Source organism: Tupaia chinensis, unplaced genomic scaffold, assembly GCF_000334495.1.
Source record: "Tupaia chinensis unplaced genomic scaffold, TupChi_1.0 Scaffold000119_1, whole genome shotgun sequence".
NCBI classification, from domain to species: domain Eukaryota; kingdom Metazoa; phylum Chordata; class Mammalia; order Scandentia; family Tupaiidae; genus Tupaia; species Tupaia belangeri.
This window is the reverse complement of record NW_006159585.1, coordinates 1413735-1428384: the sequence shown is the minus strand read 5'-3', so window position 1 is coordinate 1428384 and position 14650 is coordinate 1413735.

Genomic DNA, 14650 nt, shown 5'->3' with positions numbered 1-14650 from the left:
CTCTTGCATTATATCTTCTCTCCAAAAAGCCTCATGTGGCCTATACTCCTCTTCTTTCAACTCTGTAGATGTAGCATTAGGTGTAACTTATGATGTCTAATTTTATATAAAAGATAATAAATGGGTATCAATAGATTGCATGGTTATAAACTAATCAGGATATTAAGATATATAGGCTATGAGTATATTAGCTAGGTTCCATGCAATCAAATATGGATGGAATCATGTAACTTTCAGCCTGTTGAAGATTAAAATATTATGTTATTACTACCACTGAAGTTTCATGAGTCACAAAATGATTTTATAGAAATACTAGCAGCAGTCTAAATAAATATACCATGTGTGGTCATTCACATATACCCAAACTGTCCAGGTCTCCAGTTTTATTTCTGTAAACCCATTTTCATCACAAGATCCTTTTGCTAAATCTTTCCTTAAATTCCCTTTGTTTGTAGAAATAAGTAAAACTGTCATGCTATTTACCCATTACACACATTATTCTTCTCTTCTGATAGCCTTCTCTTTCAAGGAGACTAAAATGAGATGTGACCACTCATCTTTCAAATCTTAAAATTTAAAATGATACAAAAAAACACCAATGAGAGATAGAAATGAAGTTCCAACTTCTTATATTTATATATGTTCTAAGTACCATGTCTTTTCTTTTTATTTTAGAATTATTTTATTTAACTTTATTTATTTATATACTTTTTAATTTTAATTTGACCAGAGAGAGAGAGAGAAAGTGAGAAAATGAGCCACCAGTTTCAGGACTTGAACCATAGTCACCCACGTGGAAATCCAGTGCCTTTAACCACCGCACCATCTGCTGGCCACTGTACCATGTCTTTTCAATTGGTCCCATATCTTGTCTATACTTTTCACCAGGATGTCATTTAATCTGTAAGGGAAACTTCTAAAAGATGGATTTAAGGGAACTTTATAACCAAATAGGTGACCTAGCTCTTTTTTTCATGTCACAGCTATGTTTTTTCTGAAAGAGTGAGAGAGGTTATTGAGGTTACTTACTTCCTACTGGGGAAACTGGGCTCCTGCCTTTCTTGACATTAGTAAGATATATTCTGTTTCTTGTCACTGATCACTATAGACTTCCTTCCTTGACCTCCCATATCGGTTATAATTAGATTCACTTATTTGTTATTATTCATGGGTCAACTTCTGACAACATGCAGAGGCAATTTTTGTTAAACTTTCATCGTTATGTAGATTTCCAGTGGACTAAATTTCAATCTCCCAACTATATTTTAAACAACATGAGGGCCCAGCATATGTTGCTTAGAAGGCTTTTTGAAGCTTCAGTTTTGACTAAAGATACATTTTTATATGACTTAAAAGTAAACATATTATAGGGAGGGATGTTGTGATAGAACACAGTCTAGAAGAGGGATAAAGCGGGGGTTCATTACCAGGGAAGATATAGAGTTCAAGTTTAAGGAGTATGCTTCCATAGCTGTGTGCTCATGCACTTCTCTATGATATGAATTATCTCTCTGCCTGTTTCTCTCTACTGTGGGTCTGTGTGTGGACTCCACAATGAGAGTTTTGGATGTCGGGAGAGAATTCTTTCAAAACCTCACTTTCTTCAGATGTTTCATTCCTGTACACTACAAAGAAGTAGGAAGAAGTGAGTATATCCCCAGATAACAAAAAAATCAAAGCAGAATCCCAAAAAATAGAAAGCCAGGAAATATCTCTCCTCCAAAGGAATTCAATAACTCATTGCCAACAATGGGTAAAACATAAAAGATTACAGAAATATCAGAAAAAAATTAGAATATTCATCATAACAAAACTCAATGAGAGACTAGAGAAAACAGACTACCAAGGAGATGGAATCCTTACATGACTTAGGAGGAACTCATATAGAGACCCTGAAAAAGAATCAAACAGTATTTCTTGAGATAAAGAACAAGATGCAAGAAATCAAAAACTCCCTCAAAGTATCATTAGATTGGACCATGCAAAAGAAAGAACCTCTGCCCTTGAAGACAAAATCTCTGCATTAGTTCAAGTAACCAAAAAGAATGGAAGGATAATCATTAACATTTATGTCAAAGTATGAGAAAACCTAGACACACAGGCTGAAGAATAGCCATACAGTATGTATTCCAGAAGGCAAAGAGACAAGTAAACATATAGAACATCTTTTTCTGATACATTAGCTGAAAACTTTCCAAATTTAGAAAAGCATATGACTCCCAAGTCCAAGAAATAACAAAGGACACCAAGGAGATTTATCATAAGAAGATCCCCTCCCTCTAAGGCATTTCATAGCTAAAATGGTTAGGGAAAAACACACAAACAAAAAAGACAGAGACACTATTCTAAAAATGGTGAGGGAGAAACACTTATTGGACTAACACTGGACCTCTCAACTGAAACAATGCAGGCAAGGAAAGAATGGAAAGACATGTTTAAAACTCTGAAAGAAAAACAATTTCAGCCAAGATTAATATGCCAGGCAACATTATTCTTCAAATGACAAGGAGATCATTCCCAGATAAATGAAAGCTGAAAGAATTCACCAAAACTAGACCAGATTCAACAATTTTACACACAACAGATTTAAGTATAAATTCACCAATTATTTGACAGACAGTTGTTTCCACAGGTTTCATATTATACTTACATATTTATTATTATAACTATTATGCATTGTTTAAAACTAGATAAGAGAAGGAAGAGTCTAAAATGTTATAAACATCTGAGTCATTCTTTGGAATGATTTTAAAGAAGGCTAAAATCAAGAACTTGTAAAGCCTATAACCAAATGACTGATTTTACCATGTCTTTTATTTAAACATCTTTCCAGTTTTGCTTGTTTTTTCTAGTTTGAAGATTTAATTTTTTTTTTTTTTTGAGAGAGAGTTTTGCCAAAGGGTGTGTGCACTTGCTGGAGAGACAGAGAGGGACAGAAAAACAGAAAGCAAGAAATCACCAACCGGGCTGATGGCCATGCTGCAATCCCCTTTTCTCCATTCTCCTCTCAGGATCTTGAGCACTGCATGAACACATGCCCAGAGTGAGTTTGAAGCCACCAGATCCAGGACTCGAAGCTAGGTCAACTATGTTGGAGTCCAGAGACATAACCATTACACCATCTGCTGGTCCCAAGGACTTATTTTTTTATGCATAGTACAGTACTATGGTCTTACAAGAACTCAGTGAGTGAGTGAAAGTTTTCTTTTTCCATCTCTTCCTAATGAGCTCTTGTTATGTTCAATTTTACCTATCTCTAACTAGACCAATGATTAAAACCAAACCTTTTCATATTATAAACTCTTACCTCCTATTGTCCTAAACTATGTTGAGATAATCTTTGTTTTAAAAAACCCATTCAAGTTAATTTATGAGAATTTTTAATCACTTTTTTTAGAACTGTATTTTGCAATAAACAACATCATTGACAATTTAGGATAGACATTCAAAATAACAGTACAGTGAATTTCAAATGTTCAGAACGTGATGTAATGTCACACATTGAAGATAGTGAATATGTTTATGTCCTCAATATATTTATCACATACTTTATGCATTTAAAAATCATACTATTCTCTACAAAGATGCATAATAATTACACATAAATTATAATTGCAACAAATTAATTAATTTTTAAATTAAAATTAAAATTAATTTAATTTTTTTAAAAAAGAAATATGAGGAATGGTGTGAGGGCTTAGGATAGATGTGATTTACACATGATGTAAGAGTCATAAGTACATGTTATTTATAAGAATAATTAAGTAATTAAAAATATTTAACTTTTTAATATCTGGCTTTTGGGAATGGTATGTATACAAATGGTACTAATAACAATGTCAAACTTTGGAATATGTCCTAAGGTTTTTTAAATCCCCCATATAAATATAACTCTTGTAAAACCCATACCACACAGAGTATTGAGTAAAGAGCCTTAGAGAAGAGGCAATTCTTCTGTCATATCTATTGTAAGGATTTGTTACCTTGAGTTACATTTGTATTATGGCTGAATATAGTAATTGCTCATTGAAGTAGGCAAAGACTTCTTAAATAAGACTCCCAAAGCACAGGCAATAATCCCTAAAATAGACAAGTGGGACTATATTAGACTAAGAAGTTTCTGCACAGCAAAGGACAGAGTAACAAGTGTGAACCGACAACCCTCAGAATGGGAAAATATTTTTGTTAAATATGCCTCAGACAAGCTACTGATAACCAGAATACACAGGAAACTCAAATAAAAAAAAATAAAGAAATTATATTAGTTACAGAATCTTGGAAATTTGACAGTGTATACAGTGTGGGTAAGTTGATTTAGATAAACATTTATATATTGTTTAGACATCTAAAATGTGTTTACTTTGTTAATGAACCTCCCCAAGCTTCTAGGAATACTTGTAACAAGGTTGTAAGCACACCTCTACCAGATAGGCTAGAACAGCATGAAACAAGGCAGCCTACAGTGGTTTTATGGGAAAGTATCACCATCAATGCAGAGAGCATTAAACAAATACGCAAAGTGATTTCTAAAAATAGATATGTGGTACAATTAAATGGGAATAGAAATAGGAGAAATAGTTATAAATGCAACATATTCGTATGGAATCTGAAGTTTATTTCTGCTTTCAGAGAAAGTACTTCTCTAGCCTGGTGTGCTCCAACATGGATGTTAAATGATAATTTCCTTGTGTTCTATCAACAACTTACCATTAACTAGTCTCAGAGTAACTTTTGAGTGACTGCTTAATATTGAACAATAAGAATAGAAAATAGGTTTCTTGTCGTAAAAGATTTATACCTGGTTGGATACATGACAACAGAGTTCTATAGTAATTGAGAGTTTAACTACACCTTAGTCTTGCTTATAGTTAGAAACTAGGAAGACCAAACTTATTTGTGTTATGTTTCTAAATGTCTAAAAGAGTATCTGAATGATTATTTAAGTTGCTTTTATTATTACTAGTTGTTTATCATAAATAACTATATTGTCCTAGGGTTTCCTCTCTGGAATTCAGCAGCAACCAAAAACGAGATCATCCAGCCCACGCTCCCTCAATTTTGATAATGTAGTGTTTCTCCAGGATATGAGTTCAGGTAAGGAATGACTAATAGAGGCAAAGGTAAGAAGAGAAGTTATTTCTCCAGATGTGTGTTTGTTTGTGGGTGGGAATATTGGACTTTCAGAGCTGGAAGTTGCCTTAGAGATTACCACACCTACATTTTAAAGGTAAAGACATTGAGATATCATGGAATAACTAAATGATTTACCCAAGGTCATTTATTTTAGTCTTAAACTCATGAGCGTTATTGTTACTTTGAAAAAACACAGCTCACTACTGTTCCAAAGGACCCAGAAGTCTGCACCAAACTTTCTTTTTCATTTTCCAGTAGTATCATCATAATCTGCCACTCTTTGCTGTGGTGCCTCAGGAAGAAGCGAGGGAGTCTTAAAAACCACCCAGCTCTCCAGATTCAATTGGCAGGTTAATCGAAAACAATTTTTTTATAGCACAATAAAGGACCTGGGAATAGTGGAACATTAATATTTGTTTCCCAAAGAGTGGACCCTGAGAGAATAAAGCTGCATGCAATTGAATTACGGTGCCCATAGCGTGGGGGACGCATTTTGCATTGCTTCATTTTACGCCACCATTAATCAGGCAGCGAAGAGCAAAGGCTGCCTTACCAACTGCCTGGGAACCCCGAGAGAGGTGTCACCCCCACATCCTGAGGAAGACAGGCAGCTTTTCTAAGTGTCTTATGTGATTACAATATAGTTTTCATGATGCATTCTTAATAAAACAAAAGGTGGCCCTCTGACAAAAATATCATCTGGTTTTTATAATGTAAAATACAGCAATTTTATCAGCATTAACACTGATTGGCTGCCATTAGCCCCTTGCCTTCTAATAAAATTTATGATACCTTTCAGAGCCCAATTTGATAGAAAGTGAAGTGATTGCACCCTGCTTAGATATCTCTCTGGCATCTATTCCAACAATAATGCGGTAATTTTATGCATGAAATAGCACAATTGGCATAAATAGTTATAATACTGAGTGCTGTCTAAGGAAACTGGCTGGTGGAAAATTAGAAAGCGCTTCACACTTTTGAAACAGGTAATTAGGATTTTTCTTCGTGCTCATACAAGGCAGACTGGAGTTTCATTTTATATTTCATGTTTCATTAAAATATAGGTGTTAAAAATAAATGTTGAATTTAAAACTGCATATATTATGAAATTAAAGGTATAGTACATGGTAGGGGGTATAAAGTGTGCAATGGGACCTTGAAATGTTATATTTAGTTGCAGGGAGAGTATTTTTTTTTTAATAGTTCAGACAGGTAATATAGTCTTGTTTCAAATGTGTTACTTTGAAAAGGATTGATTTAGAAATAAGTAGCATTCAATTGCCAGGTCTTTAGCCCAAGAAATAGCATTTCCTTGATTTAAACTCTGTTTGTGGGTGATCGCTTTCTTTTAATTGGCAAACGAAGGTAGGCTTTGGGTCATGTGGGATTCACTGAACAGTTTTGAACTTTGCATTGGGCCCTACAGTTCCCTGTCTAATCCACATTTCCATTCTGACCTTGGCTGCTCCTTCAGACCTGAGTCAACCCCTCATGAAATCTTTTTGTTCTCTTGAACTGTGCTGTGGTTTGGGGAGGCGGGCAAAAGCTGTAATGACACCATTGTATTAACCTCCACTTATGACCCAGCCAAGGGCAGGCTTTTAAAATTTCCCAGCTGTGTCATTAAATTTGTTGTTCTGGCCTCACTGACATGACACCATCACAATTCCAGCCACAGACTAATGACCACAGTTGTGAAGATAACATGTTGTAGAAGAGAGTACATAAGCCTTAAAGTCCAGAAAACTAGAGTTCTACTTGTTTTTCCATAACTACCCATGTGGCATTAGGCAAGGCATTGAATCTTTGTATATCTCAGTTTCCTTAGCTGTCATATGGAAATTGTACCCCTCTTTTGTTTCTTAGATGTTTCTTGTGAAAATACATATTGCAAAACAGGTAGAAAAAAAAAAAGACAAAGAAAGCATGGCAATCCTCAAGATAGTCAGCATATTGCAATGTTCTGAAAGTACTATACTCCAAAACATTTGTTGGCTACTGAGGTGTTCCATGGGGAGAAAGGCGAGTTTGAGGATCAAATTAGGCTAAATTCTGATGTGCTGGAGTGGGCAGCTTTCCACACATCTATTGTTTTCTAGTCCTTAAGGATGCCATTTTGCTGTAGTTTTTAGTACTTTAAAACTCACCTTCCTCCCTCCTTCCTCTAGGATCTTAGACCATCTATGTTCCAAAAAGTATCCCAACCAGCTTGTCTTTTATTAGTTAGTTAGGAGAATGTTGTTCTTTCAACTCACCCCAACTCACACTTTAATTATTGTTTCACTAGGATTAGTAAAAGGAACGCTGGGGCCAGCAGGTGGACTGGTGGTTAAGGCACTGGACTCCCACATGGTTAACTATGGTTTGAGTCCTGGACTTAGAAGCTTGCTTTCTCACTTTCTTTCTCTCTTGTTCTCTCTCTGGTGAGATGTGTCCTATAGCAAACTAAAAATAATAATAATAAATGAAATGAAATGAAAAATAATTTAAAAAATAAAAGAAAGCTGACTTATAGATGGATCAGAAAGGAGCTAACTATGCACCAGCTTCAGCCCATTAAACTCACCTGTTCTGAGCTCTACAAAACTTTACAGGAAGAAACAAACAAACAAACAAAATAGCCAGGAACTTTTAGAAAGGATAAAGAGAAGATCCTATGAGAGATACATGGATAGGCCAAGCCAAGACTGAGACCTTGTAATTGAGAGTACTACAAAGTAAGAGACACAGGGAAAATGCCTAGTTGGTAATACCAAGATCAAAAATGTATAGGACTATAATGAAGCACAGTGATGTAATGTCATGTCCAAAGAACTGCATGTTTATTAAAAAATGTTCAATCATTTGGAATAATGAGGAGAAACTATTTTAAAAAGTACGTTTTTCTTCTTGAGCTTTAAAAAAGTGCATGCATTTACTTAAATAAGTTGAAACCAAGGCTACACAAAAATTATTTTATTCATAATTTCCAAAACTTGGAAACTGAGGTGAATTTTTATAGATAAATGGTTAAACAAACTGTAGTGCACCTATACTATGGAATATCATTTAGTGATAAAAAGAAATAAGGTTCAGATCACAAAAAAGACATGGAGGAACCTAAAATGCATATTGGTAGGAGAAAGAAGCTAATATGAAAAGGCTACATACTCTCTGATTCCAAATATATGACACTCCGGAAAATATTAATGTATCAATTCTAACTAATGTCCCTTACCAATGTATGATGTTAAGAGCAGGAGAAAGAGAGGAGCAGGGAAAGTGGCAGAGATTATATGGGAGTCCTCTGTACTTTTCATTAAATTTTTTGTAAACCTAAAGTTGCTCCAAAGAAAGTACATTTTTAAAGTACCTAAAAATAAGGAGAATAGTTTTTTTTTTGTATAGTAAGATATTTTTCTTACAAATTTTGTGATATGAGAAAAGATGCATAAGTGATTTAGAAAGATATCACAAAATTATCTCATAATTTAAGATGTACAAGAACCATACCATCAAAAGAATGACTGCATTTATTGTGACTAAGTACAATTGCAAGGTCTCTGGCAGTTATTCTGGTTTCAATAAAAAAATCATAAAGCAGGGAAGAAATTCAGCATTGCTAATAATCTCACTATAAATTCTGTTCATTATTCCTATCATATTTTCTAGTGATTGCAATGTAAAGATGTGGCCTGCTAATGTAATAATATATTCAAATTCTCAAGCAATCCTAGAGAAAAATATCTAGTCTATCAGAGAGGCGATCATGCAAAGGAAATTGGGGACAAATGCTATTTTCATTCATCTTTATCATGACAGTAAGCTCTAGACAGAAGTCACTTCATGTTATAGTTATCATGCATCCATAATTAAAGCAACTTGCCCAAAGATTTTTAACAAGATTCTTACAGAAATCATTGGGATAAACATGTCCCTCTTCACTTTATCCTTCATTCTGCCAGTGAGATGATCTTCCAAAATCACAAAGCTGACCATATTCTTTCATCCATATAGTGGCAAGAACCCATGCTCCCAGAAGGGAATGTCATGGGAGAAACGTTATCAATTTTCTTTCCCCACATCCTCTCACTTACTCCTCCTGCAGGAGCGGGGAAATGGTTCAATAATTGATATAGCTAGGAAAAGAGTCTCTCACCTCTTATATCTCACCTCTTCCTCTTTTCTCAGTTTTAGATCTGCTTGTCTGAAAGATGGGCATAGTTTTAGCCTCTGTCTCCCTGCACTGAGTCATTTTTGAGTGGAATTATTTTGTTTGTTCACTGTAGTATCCATAACATCTGGAATCTGACATGTAGTATGAGTTAAATATTTTTAGATAAACGAATAAACATACCAATGTGAAAGGCAGTAATTCTGGGTTAATATATCATCCAAAGACATAAATTCTCCCTGGCGTAGGTTTTCTTGAGCTCTAAACTAGAAGAAAAGTACTAGTAACCCTAATTATGGCTACCCATTTGAGCTACGCATTCTCTTATCCAATTTTATCAGCTATAAAGTGAATACGGTTCATCTACTTGAGTTTCATGACTTCTTAATTTCCCATTTAATTTAAAATTGTCAGAAGAGAGTGATATGCTTTCATTTCCAGATACCAACATTCATTCCCTGCTTGAAACTAACAATTTTAGTGGTCTATAGGCTAAAGTTCAAATTTGTTAAAAATAATTGGGTGGAAAGAGACTCAAAAGAAATACGTAGAGAACACAGTTGACAGATGTTTCAATAAAATACACACAATAAAACTTTATTGATCAGATACATCTATAAGATATAACAAAATATTAGCACAATATGTCAATTATATATGCTATTTTTACATACCTAACATTGATGCTTCACCTTTTATTAATTTTGAACATCATTATATCCAGCATTCCTGTTTCAAGACAGTTCAGTTTAAACTCCAATATCTGGTTGCCTGATCAAGAAGAAACACACTCATCATTTTAATGAATTAGTGCAGAATATGCTTTTGAAAGAACAGAATTATTATCCATTGGGATTCATTTTTTAGATATTTCAAACCCAGGAAATTACTGCCAACTCTCTACACTATAAGTAAAGGAACATAAAAGTTACCAAAAAAGGAGCCTATTTCATATAGATGTAATCATAACACTGATTCACCTTAAAAACTAGCAACATGACTTATGTTCTGAAAAAGATAAATCGATCTATAGAAGAAAGAATTTCTGGACATGATTAGGCAATTTTGCTACACATGTTTTAGAGAGAAAATGACTATGGATTTTGCTTTGAGTCATTTTTGGCCAAGAAAAAGTTCCTATATCTAACCCTGAAGATTGAGAAAGAAAAACAAAAACTATTTTAGCTTGAGTGTTTTTTTATTATTTATTTTATGAATATTTATTAGATGAAACAGTGAGGCTATGAAAGGAATGTGAGATGCTTAACTTAGGTTTGAGAATTTGCTTCGTTAGGTAGGTTAATGACCTATCTGATAAATTATTTAGTCTTTTTTTCCTTTTGGAGAGGTTTTTGCTATAGGGTGCATGCTCTCACCAGAAAGACAGAGAGAGACAGACAGAAAGCGAGAAATCATCTCCCAGGGTAGATGGCCATGCCGCAATCCCTTTTCCATTCTCCTCTCTGGATCTTGGGCATGCACGCTCACAAGCCTGGCATGAGTTTAAGCCACCGGGTCTGGGACTCAAACTATGGTCAACTACATGGGAGTCCATTGACATAGACATTATGCCAACTGGTGGCCCCACAATTTTTTTTTTTAAGAGAGAAATTTTTACTATAGAGTGCATGTGCTTGCCAGAGAGACAGAGACAGAGAAACAGAAAGCAAGAGATCGTCCCAGGGGAGATGGCCACACTGCAATCCCTTCTGCAGTCTTCTCTGGGGATTTTCGGCATGCACACATGTGCCTGGCATGAGTTTTAAGCCACAGGCTCCAGGACTTGAATCGTGGTTGACTCTGTGAGAGCCTAGTGATATAACCATTACACCATCTGCTGGTCCCTACTCTTTGTTTTTTTAGGACTAAGTTTCCTCATTTTGTAATCTATGGATAATAATGGCTTTTTCATGTTATTATGAAGGCTAAATGAAATACTATATTAAAAAAATCAAGTATAGTGTATGAAGAAAATTCTTTCTTTTTATCTCTTTTCCTTATGCATGTCTTACCCTCCCCCTATTCTAAATATGGGGAAGCAGAGATGATCGAGATATTTCATTGCTCTTACAAGTTGACATAAGTTTAGTGGAAGGTTAGGTAACTAAAAAGCAAAAAGCACTGACCAACATGGTAGGTGATATGTATTGGATCCCCCATGAAAATCTGGCTCTACCTGTAGCTTGCAGAGAAAAGTGAATACTGGAAATGTTTCAGAGGTTAATAGCATAGACTAAGGCAGTGAGAGCATGCTAAGGCCAAAAAACTGTAAGTGAGCTAATGTAACTATAGCATATGGTGTTCATGGGTGAGGGGTAAGAGATGGAGCTAAGCAGATAGACTGGAGCCAAGTCATATTGCGATCTAGAGTGCTGTATTAGAAATTAGACATATTTTCTATGGGTGATGCAGATTCACAAAAGCCTGTCAACAGAGATTAACTGGGCCAGATACATTTTAGAAATAGTACACTTGTGGGGACCAGCAGTTGGCATAATGGCTATGTGGCTGGACTCCCATGTAATCGACCACAGTTCAGGTCCCGAACCCAGTGGCTTAAACTCATGATGGGTGCTTGTGCATGCATGCCCAAGATCCTGAGAGGAGAATGAAAGAGAAGGGATTGTGGCATGGCCATCTGCCCTCGGGGGTGATTTCTCACTTTCTGTCTCTCTCTGTCTTTCTGGTGAATACATACACCCTATAGCAAAAATCTCTCTCTCAAAAAAAAAAAGGAAAATATATAGGACACTTGTGATGTTGAAAATGATTAGAAATCACCTTAATTAGTCTAGTAATTTTTTTAACAAAACAAATGGAGGTAGGACTAAAATATTTGGAAGATATATAAAAGACAGAACAGAAAGGTACATGAACTAAGAAATGTTATGAGGGAACACATACAAATGCACTCTTCACCAAAGCAAAAATGTAAAGAGTTCTAAAGAATGGATTTGGGGCTGGCTCTGTGGCTTGGTGGTTAGGGCAGCTGGATCCCACATGGCTGAGTATACGATTAGAGTCCAAGACCCAGTGGCACATGAGATATGCTGGACGTGCATGCACATGTTCCCAAAATCCCAGAAGGAGGACAAGATGCAGGAGAAGAGGTTGTTGCATGACTATTCCCTATGGAGGTTCTTTCTCTTTCTATCACTCTCTGGCAAGTACACACACTCTCTAGAAAATAAATAAATAAATAGGATTGGATCTGGTTTATGGATGCTCTGGCATTGCAACTTGGTGCTCCCAAAAGTTACCACAGGTACAAGTGGAGGTAAATACATCTCTGCAATAGTTGGCTCTATTACTAAAGAGGAAGCTTTGATATTATTCAGAGCTTTACTAGGTGAGCTTGTGAAATGCCATCAGATAATCCCTAGCAAGTTACTTTATGGGTATGAAGAGAAGAGTCTCATGACTCCTCTCTAGCAATATAGAGTGATACATTCATGTATCAGAGGTTGTACATAATTTGTTTCCTTCTACTAACATAGTTAAAGTATAATGGAATCTGGTTAATTCTACTTTTTCCACTATGGCTTCCTCCGTAATACTCAGAAGAGTCTGCTGCTTGACACACATGCATTGATGTAGGCAATCATGGCTCTTCTCCTCACATGATTCTACCTTCTCCACCATGATGGTCCTCTTTGTAATTCCTTAAAACTGGGATCTAACCTCTCCTTATACTCAGCTATTGAGGTGCACTCGGTATACCAAGGAGGTTCCGAACATTAGCTACCAAGAATGGATATAAATTTTCTACCAGAATGACTTCCAGTTGTTATTTTCTATAATCTGTAATGTGAAATCCATATTTTTTAAAAATAATATATCAGAATTCAACATCCTGGAAGTACTAATGAGATATGCAAATACTCTTATTTAGGGTGCACTTTACTTAATCTTCCTTCCTTATCAGAATAATTTCTGAAACTGCCATCTCTAGTGGCTGATTCCTTTTATGGCCTCCAGGTGCATAGCTTTGCCCCAGAACCAAGTAGAGAAAAGTTATTTTAGATAATATTTAAAGTGTGTCTCATTCTGGGATCAGAAATAACAGGAAGAAGTCCTTAATGCTATAGAAGTTCTATACTCCTTTAGTTTTAAATTCTGAACACAATGTGAGGACCTAAGAGAGATAAGAAACTAGGTGTGATTACTACCCTCAAGAAATGTTATCATTTAGATGTCATAAAAATCCATATATAGGTAAAGTATCTATATAACGACATATAACATTGTGTAATCAATGGCTAGATTATGTGTATATTTGATAAATAAAAGTATATAAATAAAGATAAACTCTCAACAATTGTATAACAGGATGCTAAATTGCAATTTGCAAAATGAAACTTATAGAAATGAGAAAAACTACTCATTTACTCATTCATTGAGAAAAATCAATATTTACTCCTATGTGGCAGATACTGTTCTGTAGACTGTAATACAGTGGTGCATAAGTTAGAAAAATCTCATGATTTAATGAAGTTTATAGACTAGAAAGAATAAAATGAGAAAATAATTACGCATTACATTTTGTGAGATAAAGAGGCAAATTAAGTATGATCCTTAGGTTTGAAATTGAGTAGTGGAACCATTGATGAAGTTGGTGAATAATGAGATTTAGATAAGAGTGTTAGGTAGTAAAAAGAAACTTTAAGAGTTCTGTACTCTACTGTTTAGCTTGATGTTTATCAGTCATTCACCTCTAGAGCTGAAAGGAAAGACCTGGGCTAGAGACATTAATTGTGAAGGTCTTAGTGAACAAATGAAGCTTAAAACCATGAACTGAATGGGTGTCACAAGGCAGAACGATTACAGAGAAGAGAAAAAAACAGAAGATAGAAAATGAAAGGGGAAGAGAGAAGAGAAGAGAGGAGTGGAAAGGAGAGGAAAAGAGAGGGAAGTCTAATATCAGGTTAGGAAGAGGACACACCAGCCAAAGGAACTAGGAAAGCAGTCTGTGAGTTAGAAAGTAAACCAGGAAGGCCAGGTGTCACCAAATCAGGTGAATAGCATGTTTCAAGGATGAGCGAATGATCACCTTTGCCAAATGCTGCTGTATAGTAGAGGAAGATTGGACTGAAGAACCAACTAAGGAATTTAGCCACGTGGAGGTTTTTGGTGAAATGATCAGAGTGAGCTGAGTCATTGGAAGGACTGCATGAAAGCTTCATTTAAATGACTTCAAGTAGAAGTCACTGGAGTTGACAAAATTGAAAAAAAATGAATACAAATAATTCTTTCCCAGAGTTTTCCCACAATTGGGAAAACGTACATGTGCCTTACAGAGGCACATGTAAGAGGAAGGTAGAGTAAAGGAAATTCTCAAAATAAGAGTAATTATAGCCTTTGCAT